Genomic DNA, 17,071 nt, shown 5'->3' with positions numbered 1-17,071 from the left:
TACACAAAAAAACTTTTCAATAGCACTGCCTATCCTTCATAGTAGCCTGGCTAATAAACACTCCTAAAAATCAATTCAAGGGGTGCTCATGACAGGAATTTTCATTTTTATAATACACTTTCACATAAATTATGCTCTTCAAAAAGGTGCTGTTGAGATTGGTTTTAAGAAATGTGGGCTATGACAGGCCCTTCAGTGCCAAAGTGCAACTTGCCAGAAAACCTCGCAGTTACATCTGTTCTTATATAAGCAGAGGTTGACAATAAAATGGAAGAAATCAAGTGGAAATGAAAGTAATGTAAAAGGACAGAAAGCTAGGGTCCAAACTAACACTAAAGATAAGTAAAGAGGTTTACTTACTACAAACTTCCCTACAAAGAGTTCTGTTTGGCTTGGCCCAAGGCCTCACAGCGGCTTCAAGTAACATCCACATGGCTCATGTATGCCTTAAAGCACTATTACTATTATTACTTGCTAAGCTACAACCCTAGTTGGAAAAGCAGGATGCTATAAGCACAGGGGCTCCAACAAGGAAAATAGCCCGGTGAGGAAAGCAAATAGGGAAAAATAAAATATTTTAAGAATAACATTAAAATTTCTGGGTCGACCTGTGACGGCCGGTGAAAAGAGTCCTTCTTTACACTTTTCTGATATAAATCTTCCAAATATACCAGAGAAAGATAAAAGCATGGGATGCAGAGGTTACTACCCTCGCGCGAGCACCTCGTGGGTGTTGTGTATACATCAGGGGCGTGTGAAAACCACTATTCACAGGCTGTTTTCAATTTAGATAATTCCTTCATCAAAGGGAAGGGCCGTAACACACAGGTCTCTCCCCAGAAATAGATTCTTCCTTCGTCAAAATCCCTTAAATATCGCCTTTATAAACTATAAAAACTTAACAAAACACGAGGAAGAGAAATAAGATAGAATAGTGTGCCCAAGTGTACCCTCAAGCCAAGAGAACTCTAACCCAAGACAGTGGAAGCCCATGGTACAGAGGCTATGGCACTATCCAAGACTAGAGAACAATGGTTTGATTATGGCGTGTCCTTCTAAAAGAGCTGCTTACCAAACCTAAAGAGAGTCTTCTAACTTTACCTAAAGGAAAGTGGCCACTGAACAATGATAGTGAAGTAACCCCTTGGGTGAAGAAGAATTGTTTGGTAATCTCAAGTGTTGTCAGGTGTATGGGGACAGATGAGAATACGTAAACAATAGGCCAGACTATCTGTAGACAAAGGGAAAATGTACCGTAACTAGAGAGAAGAATCCAATGTAGTACTGTCTGGCCAGTCAAATGACCATAACTCTCTCGCGGTAGTATCTAATTTTTTTTTCTGTGCCTGGTATTAACATTTAAAACTTCAACATGCAAGGACCTTGTTAGGCTCCTATGCCATGAGCACTAGTTACTTTTAAGCTTTCACTACTCCTTCAGCATCAGAAAACATCTTGCTAGTCTAGTTTGAATAGTTCATCCAATGTGTACTTCAACATACAATACTTTACTACCATGAAAATCTTGCATGTAGGTAGCACATCACATTACTGAATGCATCAACCTCAAAATTAGTAGAATTACAGAAGTCAAAACTGAAACTATGAACTTCCTGAATTTATGACATTTGTAAATAACCTGTCTCCCTAATATTTGACAGAGTCCTAATAATTCATCTGGAATAGTATTTCTCGCATGAAATCTAAATAAAACTTTTGCATTTTGTAAATAAGACATGACCAAAACAATTTTGATGGAATTTCACAGTTGACATTCAAGGTTATTACATTAACATGACCTTCAGCAGTGTCTGCAATGTCTTAAAAAGTTTACCTCAAGATTCAAGATTCTGAAAAATTTCCATCAATCTTCTAACCTGCTGTAGAGTTATAACTGTCTGCACTGGTCACAAAACTATAGAGAAAGTTGCACCCTTTCGCCTTGGTAGCCCCAGAACCCCACATTTGCAGCATGGAAAGAAATGGAAAGCTAGTTAGAAATCTTTCAAGCTAATAAGCAATTAATAAATACCTTTATAAAAACATTTTACAATATTGTTTATTAGGTGAAGTCTACAGCTGATAAGGAAACGGCTTGATAGTTTAACGTGTGTGGATAAAATAGGTACTCCACAAAAAAAAAATTAACAAATCAAACATTTGATGCATTCGGTGATTGCAATGTAAAATAAAAATACTCAATGAGGTATAGTTTAAAGTAAATTGTATATTTCCTAGCTATACAAACCAAAAGTCATTTATATGGCCCAATTGGTGTTTTGCTACAACCGAAATCTAAGTCATGTGAGTCTGGCAATATTGTAGGATTACCTTCTGCTACCATTTGCGCTCGGTAGGCATGTCACAGCCTGTGGCTTACTCCTCGCTTTAGACTTGTGGATTGGATGAGGGGGAGATCTGAATAAATGACAGGTTTGTATAGCTAGGAAAAATACAAATTACTTTAAAAATGTGCACTTTGTTCCTTTTTAAATACAAAACCTCATTATTCATGGGGGGAAAAAACTCTAGGTGACCTTGTTTGGGTATTTGTCTGAACGATGAATTTAGAGGAAAGTGTTAAGAGCCACAACCTGACAAGTTAGAGTTTTCGTTAGAACAACTATTATAAATACAGCATAAATATTAACAGTATAAATATATCAAATATATATGTCTCAAAGTCTTCTTGCCTTCACAAGTGGTCGTCAGCATAGGTACACCCAAGTAAGGAAAGATCCAAAGAGGAAGGAAGGCACCATTCATACTACTCTCATACTTCAATTAGGCTGAGAATAATTGGTGACATGACATTCTTGAATGTCCTAAAGGAGCAGATGTTTTATATCTGCTGAGCAGCTATCACCAGACCTAATGAGAATGAGTGCAAATCTCTATGGGTACAATCTCAAGTGAAGTGAAGGTGGTCTTTCATACTATTCTCATACTTCAATTAGTCTGAGAATAACTGGTGACATGACATTCATGTGTCCAACAGGAGCAAAGGATTTAATGTGTGTGCTGAGCAGCTACCACCAGATCCAAGGAGAATGAGTGCAAAGCTCTGTGGGTACAATCTCGAGTAATAGAAAGTGAAGGTGGTCCAGACACCAACACTGAGAAGCCGTGCCATCAGGTGGTATTCTCAGAATGCTAAGGAAATACCAAATGGTATGTCCTGAGACTTGGGAGGAGCTAATCAAGTCTTCTCCCAAAGATTTTTATGCTTACATGATAGTTTCTTGTAACTAGAAAGAAATGGTTCTTGGTTACTCCCTTGTTTCGACGTGTACTCAAACTAGTTAGGACGAAACAGTGTACCACACTTTAGATATAGGAGACTGCCGTTACAGGACAAAGTAGTGACAAACCGTCAGGATCATCAGTTACCTTATTGACTACTGATACCATAAACAATTATTATATACTATCAGTCATTGATGGACTTTAGTCTTAGCTATGAATTCTGGTTCAAATGAAAAAGATCTTCCCATTCCCTGTTGTGCAACACTGAAAGGGAGGGGGGTTCAACTTCCTGACGGGGTCAAGACTGCTCGAAAATTCACTCAAGCCGAGAGATACCACAAGGAGGAAAGGTTTATTCCCTTCAGTCCAAAGACCTGGTTTAATGCTGAAAGAGCCTTTAACCACTGTGACAGAACTTTCTCCTTCAGCCATAAAACAAAAAAATACGCTAACATTGGATTAGTGTACTATATTGGCCTTCGAGTGGAGCAATGTTCCTTCTATGACACTAATTATTGAAAAGTTACCACTTTGCCTGATAGACCACTGTGGAGGACTAGCAGAGATATTTTAAAAGTTGCTAAGCAGTCCATCTCAAAAAGGCATCTGAGGTAGTGTTAGATAACTTCCAGCCATAAAGAGCTGCTTTGTTTAACTTTCATGCGAGGCTAACAAAGGGGGTTAGCCAATCTGAAACTTCAATTGAAACTTCTACTTAAAGATTTAGAAGGTCCAGGTACCAATGCAATTGCTGTCACTTTGACACAACTAGCATTACTCTTAAAGTTTTGTGATATCCTAGTTTTGTTCAGAAACTAACTGATCAGGCAGAACCGAGGGAGAAATTATAATTAATCCATCCCATTCCAGCGGTGTCGTTTAGAGTCTTCCATTACTGTTTTGGGTCTGGAACTGGGGAACAACACATTGGTAGTTTGGGGTTCATATGGGTGGCAAACATGTCTATGATCTAGTGATCACTGAACCCCAGTCAGGAGACTGTCAGAGGATTTAACCCCTTCGATACCATGACGTTACACATCAAAACCTACCTGATAATACATACTGCGACATCCGGATACATCATCATTAGTATTATTATTAAACGCTAAGCTAAAAAAGAGTATAGCATACAGTTCACACACAGGAAATTTCACTAGAAAATCTCTTCTCCCTAATATTCGCAACCGGCCCCCTCATCTATTTAGTCGACCCCCCCCCCTCCTCTATTCAGACAACCAAGTCTTTTGGATTCTAGCCTTTATTTCTGAATATGTAAGAGCTAATTTAGTCTTTTGTTACCATATACTGTAATAATCACATTACCAGAGAAACGGGTAATTTAGAGGAGTGGAAGTTAGTATAAGAACATTCTGTTGTCATTGAAAGTGGTGAGTGTGGCAAGATGATTGTTGGAGGCAGTATGAGGAAGGATAGTGAATGGTGGAATAAAGGAGTGAAGATAAAAGTGGAAGAAAAAAGAGATTGCATTTGAAGAATAGCTGCAGAGTAATAGTGTAGAGAAGTATGAAAAGATAGAGAAAGATGTGGAAGTAAAACAAAGAGGGCAGCTGAATGGCGGTGGGGTCAGGGATTGGGTCGTTCATATGAAGAGAAGTTTTTGGAAAGAAGTGATGAGAGTAAGGAAAGGTGGTTTGAGAATTGAAGAGAGTGAAAATGGAAATGGAAGGTTATTGAAAGGAGAGGAGGCAAGGAGAATATGGGCAGAATACTTTGAAAGTTTACCAAATGTTGACGATAAGAGGGAAGCAGATATAAATTACTGTTGCAGGTGTTGAGGTACCAGTGATGGGAGATGAGAATGAAAGATTACAAGAGAGGAAGTGAAGAGAGCACTAGATGAAACGAGAGTAGAAAAAGCACCTGGTATGGATGGTGTGAGGACAGATGTTAAAGGAAGGTGGAGTGACTGTACTTAAATGGTTGGCGAGATTGTTTAGATGCATGTGTTATGTTGTCAATAATACCATTGGACTGGGTCTGTACGTGTATTGTACCACTATATAAAGGTAAGGGAGATGTACACGAGTATTGCAATTGAAGGTGTATTAGTTTGTTGAGTGTGGTTGGATTGATTGATTGATTGATTTAAAGTTTTCAGGCATCCTGACATCTAAGGTCATTGACGCCGGTAACATTTAATTTATGTATACAAAAATAAAAAATAAAATAAAATATAAAAGAGTATTCAATTAAAATCATAAAAGTTAAATAGTTTTCAGAAGACCTGCTTCTGAAATAAATCTAAAAACGCCACTTGCATAGTAGGACACATCATTTCCAAGAATCTTGGCAAGGATGAACCTGCCACCCTCACCTCGAGCCTCAAACAAATATCTATTCCTTAAGTTGTTATAATTGGGGCATTCGGTCAACAAATGCCTCACTGTTAGAGGTACTAAACAGTCGTCACAATACGGTTGGTGTTGGCCCTTCAGCAGAAACTCGTGTGTCAACCGAGTGTGACCACGGAGACGACAAAGAGACGTCTCCCATCTTCAGGGCATCATATTATACCTCCAAGGAGATATGACATTTGTTACCTCTCGCATTTTATTCCCATCTAGGCTATCCCATTGCTGTTGCCATTTATTGCAAACCAATTTCTTGATGTCAGGCAAGAAATCATTACAGGGAATGGGATACCTTCTTGGCAGCAACTCGGATGCAACCTTCTTAGCCAGTGAATCTGCCTTCTCATTCCCAGACACACCTACATGTGCTGGAACCCAACAAAATTGAACTGTTATACCTCTCCGTCCAATAATAAAAAGCCATTCTAAATTCTTTAAAACTAGAGGGTTATTAGAATTAAAAACTTCTATAGCTTGAAGAACACTCCTTGCATCACTAAAAATTGTAAAATTACCCTCCTTCTCCAACGCTATTTTCTCAATAGCGGTTAATATGCCATACAGTTCGGCAGTAAATATGGAAGCAGTCAGAGGAAGTGCACCTCTACAATTAAAACCATTACTATGTACTCCAAATCCAACGCCAGCATCAGATTTGGAGCCATCAGAATAGATAAAAGTTGATCCTCTATGTTCTTTAACATGTTCATTAAAAAGAGACCTGGCTTCTAGGTCTGGCATATTCTTATCATCTCCAATAAAATATTTACAAAAAGATATCTTTGGTAACTTCCATGGAGGCGTTGATGATACCTTGAATGGAAGTACCTTATTTCTAATTATATCCAGACTATTTAATAATCGTTTCACCCGAAAGCCATAAGGTTGAGGAGATTTTGGGTGCAACTCAAAGTATGATGCGTGTCTTACAAGGCTTGCAGTCTGAAAGACTAGAGTGTTAGGGAGTCTTTGCAATCTAAACCAATACCGAATAATGGAAGACATTCGGTAAAGGTCTAGAGGTAACTCTCCAGCATCAACAAGGAGACTTGGGATAGGGGAGGTTTTAAAAGCTTAATACCTGCATGATGTATCGAGTCTAATATTTTTAACCGGCTTGGGGTGGCTGAAGAATATATTTCACATCCATAACTAATTTTGGAAAAAATCAAGGCCTTGTATAATTCTAAAATAGTATTGCGGTCTGCCCCCCATGATTGATTGATTGATTTAAAGTTTTCAGGCATCCTGACATCTGAGGTCATTGACGCCGGTAACATTTAATTTATGTATACAAAAATAAAAAATAAAATAAAATAAACAAAAGAGTATTCAATTAAAATCATAAAAGTTGAATGTCATGAAAGTTAAATATTTTTCAGAAGACCTGCTTCTGAAATAAATCTAAAAATGCCACTTGCATGGTAGGACACATCATTTCCAAGAATCTTGGAAAGGATGAACCTGCCACCCTCACCTCGAGCCTCAAACAAATATCTATTCCGCAAGTTGTTATAATTGGGGCATTCGGTCAACAAATGCCTTACTGTTAGAGGTACTAAACAGTCGTCACAATACGGTTGGTGTTGGCCCTTCAGCAGAAACTCGTGTGTCAACCGAGTGTGACCAATACGGAGACGACAAAGAGACTTCTCCCATTTTCGGGGCATCATATTATACCTCCAAGGAGATATGTCATTTGTTACCTCTCGCATTTTATTGCCATCTAGGCTATCCCATTGCTGTTGCCATTTATTGCAAACCAATTTCTTGATGTCAGGTAAGAAATCATTACAGGGAATGGGATACCTTCTTGGCAGCAACTTGGATGCAGCCTTCTTAGCCAGTGAATCTGCCCTCTCATTCCCAGACACACCTACATGTGCTGGAACCCAACAAAACTGAACTGTTATACCTCTCCATCCAGTAATAAAAAGCCATTCTAAAATCTTTAAAACTAAAGGGTTATTAGAATTAAAAACTTCTATAGCTTGAAGGACACTCCTTGCATCACTAAAAAAGGGATTTTGACGAAGGAAAAATCTATTTCTGGGAAGAGGCCTGTGACGCCCGGTGAGAAAGGTCCTTCCTTATACCTTTCCTAATATAAATCTTCCAAATATACTAGAGAAAGATAAAAGCATGGAATGCAGAGGTTACAACCCTCGCGCGAACACCTTGTAGGTGTCGTGTATTAAACAAAGGCGTGTGTAAACCACTATTCACAGGTTGTCTTCCATTTAGATAATCCCTTCATCAATGGGGAGGGCCGTGACAGGCCCTAGATAACATGGTTGAACTCCCCAACGACACCTACCACGCGCGCCCTCTAGGACATCCTTCTGCAAGAACATATGGCTTGGCAAGGAAAAAGAGGGGTGGGGTCCGTATCAAATAACCGGGAAGGGTTTCACCGGGCGTCACAGGCCTCTTCCCAGAAATAGATTTTTCCTTCGTCAAAATCCCTTTTCTGGGGGGCCTGTGACGGCCGGTGAGAATGTACCAGAGAATGCCTTCCAAGCCCAATAAATTAATAACATAATAAGGAGAAAACAAACACCATGTAAGGCAATAATATAATACTGTAAGTAAACATAAATCATAAACTAGCCATAGGCATAGGGGATGTAATGCTAAAATAATATGAGGACCAGGGATCACCTGAGTGTCCCGTCGTGAAAGGAATCAACCTTACATGTCTAAGCATATCTAAACTTTACAGGAATGGTAATTACAATAACAGTTAAATCATAACAATTAAACATGGCAAAATAACTTAGGGCTAACGAACCACCCAGGAGAGTGGCGACGTGGTGTGAGAGGTGGTCAGGAGGGAGGAGAGAAGAGATGGAATAAAGAAATAATCAGAGATTAATGGGGGGAGATAAGACTCCCCGCTGCAACCGTAGGGTATTTAAGGGCCTGTAAGTTCTTTAGATAGTGGCGTTTGAAAACCATAGGAGATTTCCAACCCGTGTATTTTTTAAGGTCATCAAAGTCCATGTTCTGGAAGTAATTGATAGAGGTAGCTATTGACCGTATATCATGAGCATGGGGAAATGATTCCGGGTTAGCATGTTTAATGAAGTAGAGGATTTGTTGTCTGATACCTTGAATGGTCAAAGTACCACCTTGTTCCCTGATAAATAAGGGGCCAGACGAGCGGGTGGCAGATCTAGCTAAAAAGGTCCTGAGAGTAGTGACTGGACACAGCGAAGGATCCTGGGGAAGAGAGATGATCTTCCAAGGGGACCACCTATTTTGCGGGTCCTCATTTTTTGCTAGGAAAACTCTGTCTGGGGTAAGCAGTACTTCGCCTGTAGGGAGGAAATCTATGTTTTCCGGGTTACGTGAGAGCGCTGCTAGTTCTGAGATTCTAGCACCTGAGGCCATAGCTGATAGAAATAACGTCTTCCTAAGCAGAGTGATATAAGAGCAGGACTCGTTGTCAGTGTCCGACGCGAGTTTGAGGACATTGTTCAGAGACCAAGAGACTTTTTGTGGCCGATCCAACGGCCGAAGCCTAGCACATGCTTTTGGAATAGATGAGAAATAGGAATCAGCTAGATTAATGTTAAACCCAACCAGGAATATCTTCTTCAAAGCTGACTTGATGGTAGTTATAGTGCTAGCTGCCAAGCCCTTGTCAAATAAGAACCTAAAGAACGAGATGGCTAAATTCGGAGTCATACGAGTGTGGTCTGAATTCTTTAAGAAACCTGCTAATTTCTTAACAGCCGAATCATATTGACGAATTGTCGAGTCCCTTTTGTCCGCTTCGATGAAGAGAACGTTTTCCGGGTCAATGTTTGCGTCTTTATGAGCTGCAAACTTCATGAAGTCCACAAAGTTAGGGTTTTGGCTATCCTTGAGGAATCTGACACAGTCTGTGTTTGAATTACTTGGGTTAGTTTGGGGAATGGAATCCGGAAGGGTCGGAGTTTCAGCTCGAGGAGGAGAGGAAACCAACTGCTCTTTGGCCAGTGAGGTGCTACTAAGGCCACTGTCCCCCGGAAGGAGCGTAGTTTGTGCAATACTTTCATTAGAAGATTCACTGGTGGAAATAGGTAAATCTTCCTCCAATGGTTCCAATCCAGGGTTAATGCGTCTATGGCATAAGCCTGAGGGTCCATGTTTGGTGTCACATAACAAGGAAGTTTGTGATTCATCTGAGTTGCGAATAGATCTACCTGAAGGCCCGGAACCAGCCTGAGTATCCACTGGAATTAAATTATGTCCAGAGACCATTCTGATTCCAGTGGTTTCATCCTGGATAGTGAGTCCGCTATCACATTCTGGACTCCCGCTAGGTGGGTTGCTGACAGGAACCAGTTCTTTTCTGCTGCCAAGGTGAAGATAGTGACCAGGATCTGATTCAGGTTGGGCGACTTGGACCCTCCTCTGTTGATGCAGTGTACTACGGCTGTGCTGTCTGACACTACTCTGATGTGGGTCGACCTCGGAGGAGAGAGCCTCTTCAGGGTCAAGAACACTGCCATGGCTTCGAGAACATTGATGTGGAAGTGTTTCATGGCGGGTGACCAAGAGCCCTGAAACATCTGACGTTCGTAGTAACCCCCCCATCCACTCAGAGACGCGTCTGTATGAATTGTCACTTGTGGGGGTGGGAATTGAAGAGGAACCGATTTGGAAAGGTTCTTCGATTCGGACCATGGCTGTAATCTCATTTTCAAGACAGAGGGGATTTTCGAGACCTTGTCTCTTAAAGGTACTGTGGCTCTCTTTCTCCAAACTCGATTGATGTCTTTGAGTTTGGCTTTCAATAGGCGATCTGTTACTGAGGCGAATTGCAGAAGGCCGAGGATTCTTTCTAAGGCTCTTCTGGACACCTGCCTGTGTTTTAGAAAATTCTTGACCTTGGAAGCTATTTCTCTTACCTTTTTGGGAGGTAGAACCAGCTTGTGCCGTGCAAGGTCCCACTGTATGCCTAACCATTCGAAGCGGTCTGATGGAAGTAGGCGGGATTTTTGGAGATTGACCCGAAATCCCAGGTTGGCGAGAAAACGAAGTACTTTCTTCGTAGCTCTGTTGCACTCCAGGGCTGACCGAGCCCAAATAAGCCAATCGTCCAGATAAGCAACGATCTGAATCCCTTGGTTCCTGAGTTGTTCTAGCACCGTCTCTCCCAGTTTCGTGAATATCCTGGGTGCAATGTTGAGGCCGAAGGGCATGACTTTGAATGCAAAGGCTTTCCTGCCTAGACGGAAACCTAGGTAAGGAGAGAAGTTTCGAGCTATTGGTACGTGATAATAGGCGTCGGTAAGATCGATAGAGGTGGTGACGGCCCCACGGGGAAGCAGGGTACGTACCTGAGAGATGGTCAACATCCGGAACTTGTCGCAGAGGATGTAAGAATTTAGCTTTGACAAGTCCAGGACCACTCTCAATGCCGACGAGCCTTTCTTCGGAACTGTGAACAGGCGGCCTTGGAACTTCAGCGATCGAACCCGTTTGATTGCTTTTTTCTGTAGTAACTCGGTGGTGTACTCTCTCAGAATGGATGTGGGTCTCTGGAAGAAGGTCACTGGTGGAGGAGGGGAACCTCGTGACCATTTCCACCCCAAGCCTTTGGAGAAAATGCTGTGAGCCCACGGACTGAAGGTCCAACGGTCTCGAAAGTGGTAAAGTCTCCCCCCTACCGGAACTATATCATTGCGAGGGAGTGAATCTAGGTTCTTTCCCTCCTCGAGAACCCCTTGTCCTAGGTCTGCCTCGTTGACGGAACTGTCCTCTAGCCCTGTAGCTACCTCTCTGGTGTCCACGAAAGGGACCTGAGGGTCCGTAGCTAGGGATGTATGCGGGTGAGGGCATCCAAACGGGGTTGGGTTGGGTACCTGGGGGAGCAGTGAGGTAGACCACCTGTTGAGGGTGTTTCGGCTGTAGAGGAGACGAAGCAGTGGGAGACTGTGAAGACGAGTGGGCAATCGACGATTGTTGGTAGTGACCTCGGCTCGTCTTGTAAGGGGCAAACTTCTGTTTCTTCCTGAAGAAGTTTTGTTTTTGCCCTTCAACCCTCTTTTTGGCAGTGAGGCCCCACCTCACTTGCAAATTTTGATTTGCTCTCGCAGCGTCTTGTAGTACCTTGTTCACCTCCTCCTGAGGAAAAAGGTTCTTACCCCAGCAGGGGGAAGCTATCAGCCTATTCGGTTCATGCCTGATCGTGGCCTCAGAAAGAACGTGCTTCCTGCAACTAACCCGAGCCGAACAAAACTCGTGTAAGTCGATTTGGAAGGACAGAGACAGGTTCTTTGTGAATATCCGGAACATGGTCTCGGTCGGGTAAAGTGAGGTTAGGGACTCCACGGAGGTAATGGAGTGGAGAGACCTAGCCAACCTATTCCGTGCCTCAAACTCAGTCTTGAGAAGAATATCTGGTAATTTAGGAAGCTTCTCGGAGAACAGATTAGAGGCACAGTCTGGGTCTAACTTCCCTACTGTGAAAGTAGCGGGGGCATCATCCCAGATAGTAACGGTACTCGGAATGAGCATGGAGGTGGGATCGGTCTCTTTAAGAGCTGGCATGGCAGAACCTTCTTTGATAGCCTGAAAAGTAAGAGCTGCCACTTTATCTGTAATAGGCAAGGTAATACCTGGAGAAGCTGTAAATATGGTGTAGGCTCCTTTGTGTGGGGTGAGCTTGGAATTAGTGCAACCCCAGTCTGACAACGTCCTGGCCCAGAAAGATTGGGCCTGCTCTTTAGGGAATATTACCGTTTCCTTCGGTACCTTGTCTAACCTAACCAAGGCATGTTCTTTCAATCGGACGAAGCCGTTGAATGGGAATTCTAGTCCCGGAGGGTAAAATTCTAAGTCCTCTAGAGGACGGGTGCCTATGCCCTCTAGAGTTATGGCACCATCAATATATGGAGCATGTAAGGCAAACCTCCAAGGGTTGTTTTTCTCGAAGGGAGGTAACTTCGATGCGTCCGGGGCTGAAGGAGGGGGCATCTGAGTTCCGGAGCGGATGAGACTTGCCACCATATCTTTGAGCTCCGTCATAGCTCCTCGGTCTGCCCTAGACTGTTGAAGATATTGTTGTATCTGCTCTTTCACAATATCCCTGACCATGGCGGCGGATAAAGGGGGCTCCCGAGCTTGATCCTCTAACGAAGCCCTGGACTTAGTAGACTTTGACTTCTTAGGAGTCACGGTTTTAGGTATAGCAATATGAACATCAGGATCCTTTGAGGGTCCCGGAACCGGTGACACTGATAATGGCAAAGCTGAAGGCTTAAAGGTACGTAGTGGCTTCACCTTGGGTCGTACAGGAATGGAGGAACCTAGAGGAGAAGCCGTAGGTTTATCAAAGCCGTGAAAGGAAGTAGAAGAGGAAGGAGTGTGGGGTGAAAGGGGGTCCACCAACTCAACACCACCTACCTGCTCATCCATGGGTTCCTCGTCCAGACCTAGGTAGGGCTCGGCCTCCGTCACTAAAACCTCTTCCTCAGTTAGAATGGTTTCTCTAATCACTTCAATTAACGGGGCCGCTGTCTCCGGTGGAACTGCTGCAGTAGTAGAGCCTGGGAATAGGCGAGAAGCCATGTCTCCATCAAGAAGATAGGGTGCGCCAGCAGGCGCATTCCTCCCAAACCCTGACACCCAAGGCCGGAGAGTAGCTCTCGCCTCCCTGAGAGATTCATCATCAGCCTGAAAGAGGAGAGGGAATTAATGATGAAGTCAAAACTGAAGTCAATATACAAAGAGCAATTAATTCTTCGCAAAGAATATTAACAGGGACACTAGAACCAACTTACCTCCTCGCTCAGGAGTAGGGCTGACAGCCCATAGCAGAGCATGCATGCCTCCGGAAACCATATCGTATAGGGGGCTTGTCCCGGTTCCCGAGAGAAGGATATGGCGCAATGGGCATGGGCCCGGCATAGATCATGGCCCATGGGATCAGTAAAGGCAGCGGAGCAGCCCCTGGCAGTGCAGCGGACTTTCTGTAAAAAGAAAGAAGATATAAGTCTGGATGTTCCTTGAGATTCTTGTCATTGACTTATGAATCAGAAACACTTAAATCTTGATTAATGTGTGAGTATGGTAGTAGCTAACACCTTAATAAAATAAGAAATTATAATAGAAAACCAGTAACCACATAGCATGAATCTCTAAACTTCATCGATATCACACTGTTAACTCCGGTTCTGGACTCCTGCTTGATCTCTGTTTTTACCGGAGGTCCGGTAGCAAAGGTCCGTCATCGTGATATCGTGACCGTCTCCGGTACGATAACATTATCCTCAATGAATGAGTTATCTCCAGTGAAGCCGGAGATACGATGAAAACGGGGGCCTTAACTGTGTAATTGTGATCAAACATGACAAAGGTTCGTGTGTAAAAGGCTTCAGCCGGAGTCCGAGTGCCGGATTTCACCGTTGCACTCCAAAAATCTGCTCCGGAACGATAACTAGTTCTCACCCAATGAGTATCCATTATAGCGGAGCATAACTCAAGGCGGAGCCAAGCATAACTCAAGGCGGAGCTAAGGGTGTCGGTATAAAACGACCCCAATTAATGACTCATACACTAACGTACCTAATAATAGTGTTAGCTATATTAACAGTAACCACATCAATAAATCGTTTATAATATTAAACGTACTATCATCAATTCTGATACTGAGAAGAGGCCTGAATAACCCGTGATCGTATAAAAACGGAGAACGGGAAATTCACCTCTCTTACTCAAAGAAAACGAGAGAAAGGATAACTCATACCTGTAGAACAGGAAACGAGCACTCTATGCTTTCGCTCTCAAGGTTACATATTAAAAATTAACATAACACAATAAATAAGAAAATTAATAAAATTGATTGCTTTTCTTAGTAATAGTAATAACGAAGAATAACGACAACGTAACAAAAAAACAAGGATATAGTCTAAAACGAACCCTCCAGGAGGGTACAAATTAACAGACTAAATCGCTAATCTTTAAATCGTTACTATGCTTTAAAACGCTATCTTAAATCGCTATTCTTCGTAGGTCCAAATTGGACTTGTAAGCAAATAAATACCATAGTAAAATTTAATAATAATTAATGATAACATAAAAGGCCATAAAACGTAAGTGATATAACCTATCTGACAGAGTACCAGATGGGCAAAATTAACTAGAAAATTTACCGAAGCGAACATACCCAAAATGGCTGCCGATATCTCGGCAGGACAATCGCTTCCAAAACTAAAAACCACCATAATGGAAATAGAACAAATGCCCGGTACTGTCAAAAGCTGCCAAAACAAACTATGGTACTTAACATTGGTAAGGGTGAAGTAACAACGTCAGTCATGTTGAAATAACGAGAAATTCTTCGAAAAAACACTGTGCCCAAAAAAACTATGCTTGCTTAAAGTCAAATTAAAGAAGGATGACCTAGAGGGCGCGCGTGGTAGGTGTCGTTGGGGAGTTCAACCATGTTATCTAGGGCCTGTCACGGCCCTCCCCATTGATGAAGGGATTATCTAAATGGAAGACAACCTGTGAATAGTGGTTTACACACGCCTTTGTTTAATACACGACACCTACAAGGTGTTCGCGCGAGGGTTGTAACCTCTGCATTCCATGCTTTTATCTTTCTCTAGTATATTTGGAAGATTTATATTAGGAAAGGTATAAGGAAGGACCTTTCTCACCGGCCGTCACAGGCCCCCCAGAAATTGTAAAATTACCCTCCTTCTCCAACACTATTTTCTCAATAGCGGTTAATATGCCATACAGTTCGGCAGTAAATATGGAAGCGGTCAGAGGAAGTGCACCTCTACAATTAAAACCATTACTATGTACTCCAAATCCAACGCCAGCATCAGATTTGGAGCCATCAGTATAGATAAAAGTTGATCCTCATGTTCTTTAAAATGTTCATTAAAAAGACACCTGGCTTCTAGGTCTGGCATATTCTTATCATCTCCAATAAAATATTTACAAAAAGATATCTTTGGTAACTTCCATGAGGCGTTGATGATACCTTGAATGGAAGTACCTTATTTCTAATTATATCCAGACTATTTAATAATCGTTTCACCCGAAAGCCATAAGGTTGAGGAGATTTTGGGTGCAACTCAAAGTATGATGCGTGTCTTACAAGGCTTGCAGTCTGAAAGACTAGAGTGTTAGGGAGTCTTTGCAATCTAAACCAATACCGAATAATGGAAGACATTCGGTAAAGGTCTAGAGGTAACTCTCCAGCATCAACAAGGAGACTTGGGATAGGGGAGGTTTTAAAAGCTTAATACCTGCATGATGTATCGAGTCTAATATTTTTAACCGGCTTGGGGTGGCTGAAGAATATATTTCACATCCATAACTAATTTTGGAAAAAATCAAGGCCTTGTATAATTCTAAAATAGTATTGCGGTCTGCCCCCCATGATTGATTGATTGATTTAAAGTTTTCAGGCATCCTGACATCTGAGGTCATTGACGCCGGTAACATTTAATTTATGTATACAAAAATAAAAAATAAAATAAAATAAACAAAAGAGTATACAATTAAAATCATAAAAGTTGAATGTCATGAAAGTTAAATATTTTTCAGAAGACCTGCTTCTGAAATAAATCTAAAAATGCCACTTGCATGGTAGGACACATCATTTCCAAGAATCTTGGAAAGGATGAACCTGCCACCCTCACCTCGAGCCTCAAACAAATATCTATTCCGCAAGTTGTTATAATTGGGGCATTCGGTCAACAAATGCCTTACTGTTAGAGGTACTAAACAGTCGTCACAATACGGTTGGTGTTGGCCCTTCAGCAGAAACTCGTGTGTCAACCGAGTGTGACCAATACGGAGACGACAAAGAGACTTCTCCCATTTTCGGGGCATCATATTATACCTCCAAGGAGATATGTCATTTGTTACCTCTCGCATTTTATTGCCATCTAGGCTATCCCATTGCTGTTGCCATTTATTGCAAACCAATTTCTTGATGTCAGGTAAGAAATCATTACAGGGAGTGGGATACCTTCTTGGCAGCAACTCGGATGCAGCCTTCTTAGCCAGTGAATCTGCCTTCTCAATCCCAGACACACCTACATGTGCTGGAACCCAACAAAACTGAACTGTTATACCTCTCCATCCAGTAATAAAAAGCCATTCTAAAATCTTTAAAACTAAAGGGTTATTAGAATTAAAAACTTCTATAGCTTGAAGGACACTCCTTGCATCACTAAAAATTGTAAAATTACCCTCCTTCTCCAACGCTATTTTCTCAATAGCGGTTAATATGCCATACAGTTCGGCAGTAAATATGGAAGCGGTCAGAGGAAGTGCACCTCTACAATTAAAACCATTACTATGTACTCCAAATCCAACGCCAGCATTAGATTTGGAGCCATCAGTATAGATAAAAGTTGATCCTCTATGTTCTTTAAAATGTTCATTAAAAAGACACCTGGCTTCTAGGTCTGACATATTCTTCTTATCTCCAA

At 41.9% G+C, this 17,071-nt stretch overlaps 1 long non-coding RNA gene across 6 annotated transcripts in view; it reads right to left on the bottom strand.

Annotated features, from left to right (window-relative positions):
• Positions 1-17,071, bottom strand: part of LOC137631495 (uncharacterized) — a 150,829-nt gene that overhangs the window by 34,694 nt on the left and 99,064 nt on the right. For 2 of the 6 annotated variants that reach the window (XR_011041898.1, XR_011041895.1), the window contains one exon: positions 1,835-1,941. The exons of 2 other annotated variants lie outside the window; for them this stretch is intronic. This is a non-coding gene — a long non-coding RNA (uncharacterized lncRNA). The remainder of the gene's footprint in view (positions 1-1,834; positions 1,942-17,071) is intronic. 2 more of the 6 variants (XR_011041899.1, XR_011041896.1) reach the window with 1 other exon arrangement.

Source organism: Palaemon carinicauda, chromosome 39, assembly GCF_036898095.1.
Source record: "Palaemon carinicauda isolate YSFRI2023 chromosome 39, ASM3689809v2, whole genome shotgun sequence".
Classification (NCBI taxonomy): Eukaryota; Metazoa; Arthropoda; class Malacostraca; order Decapoda; family Palaemonidae; genus Palaemon; species Palaemon carinicauda.
The sequence above is the reverse complement of the archived record's forward strand: the minus strand, read 5'-3'. Positions and strand labels throughout refer to the sequence as shown.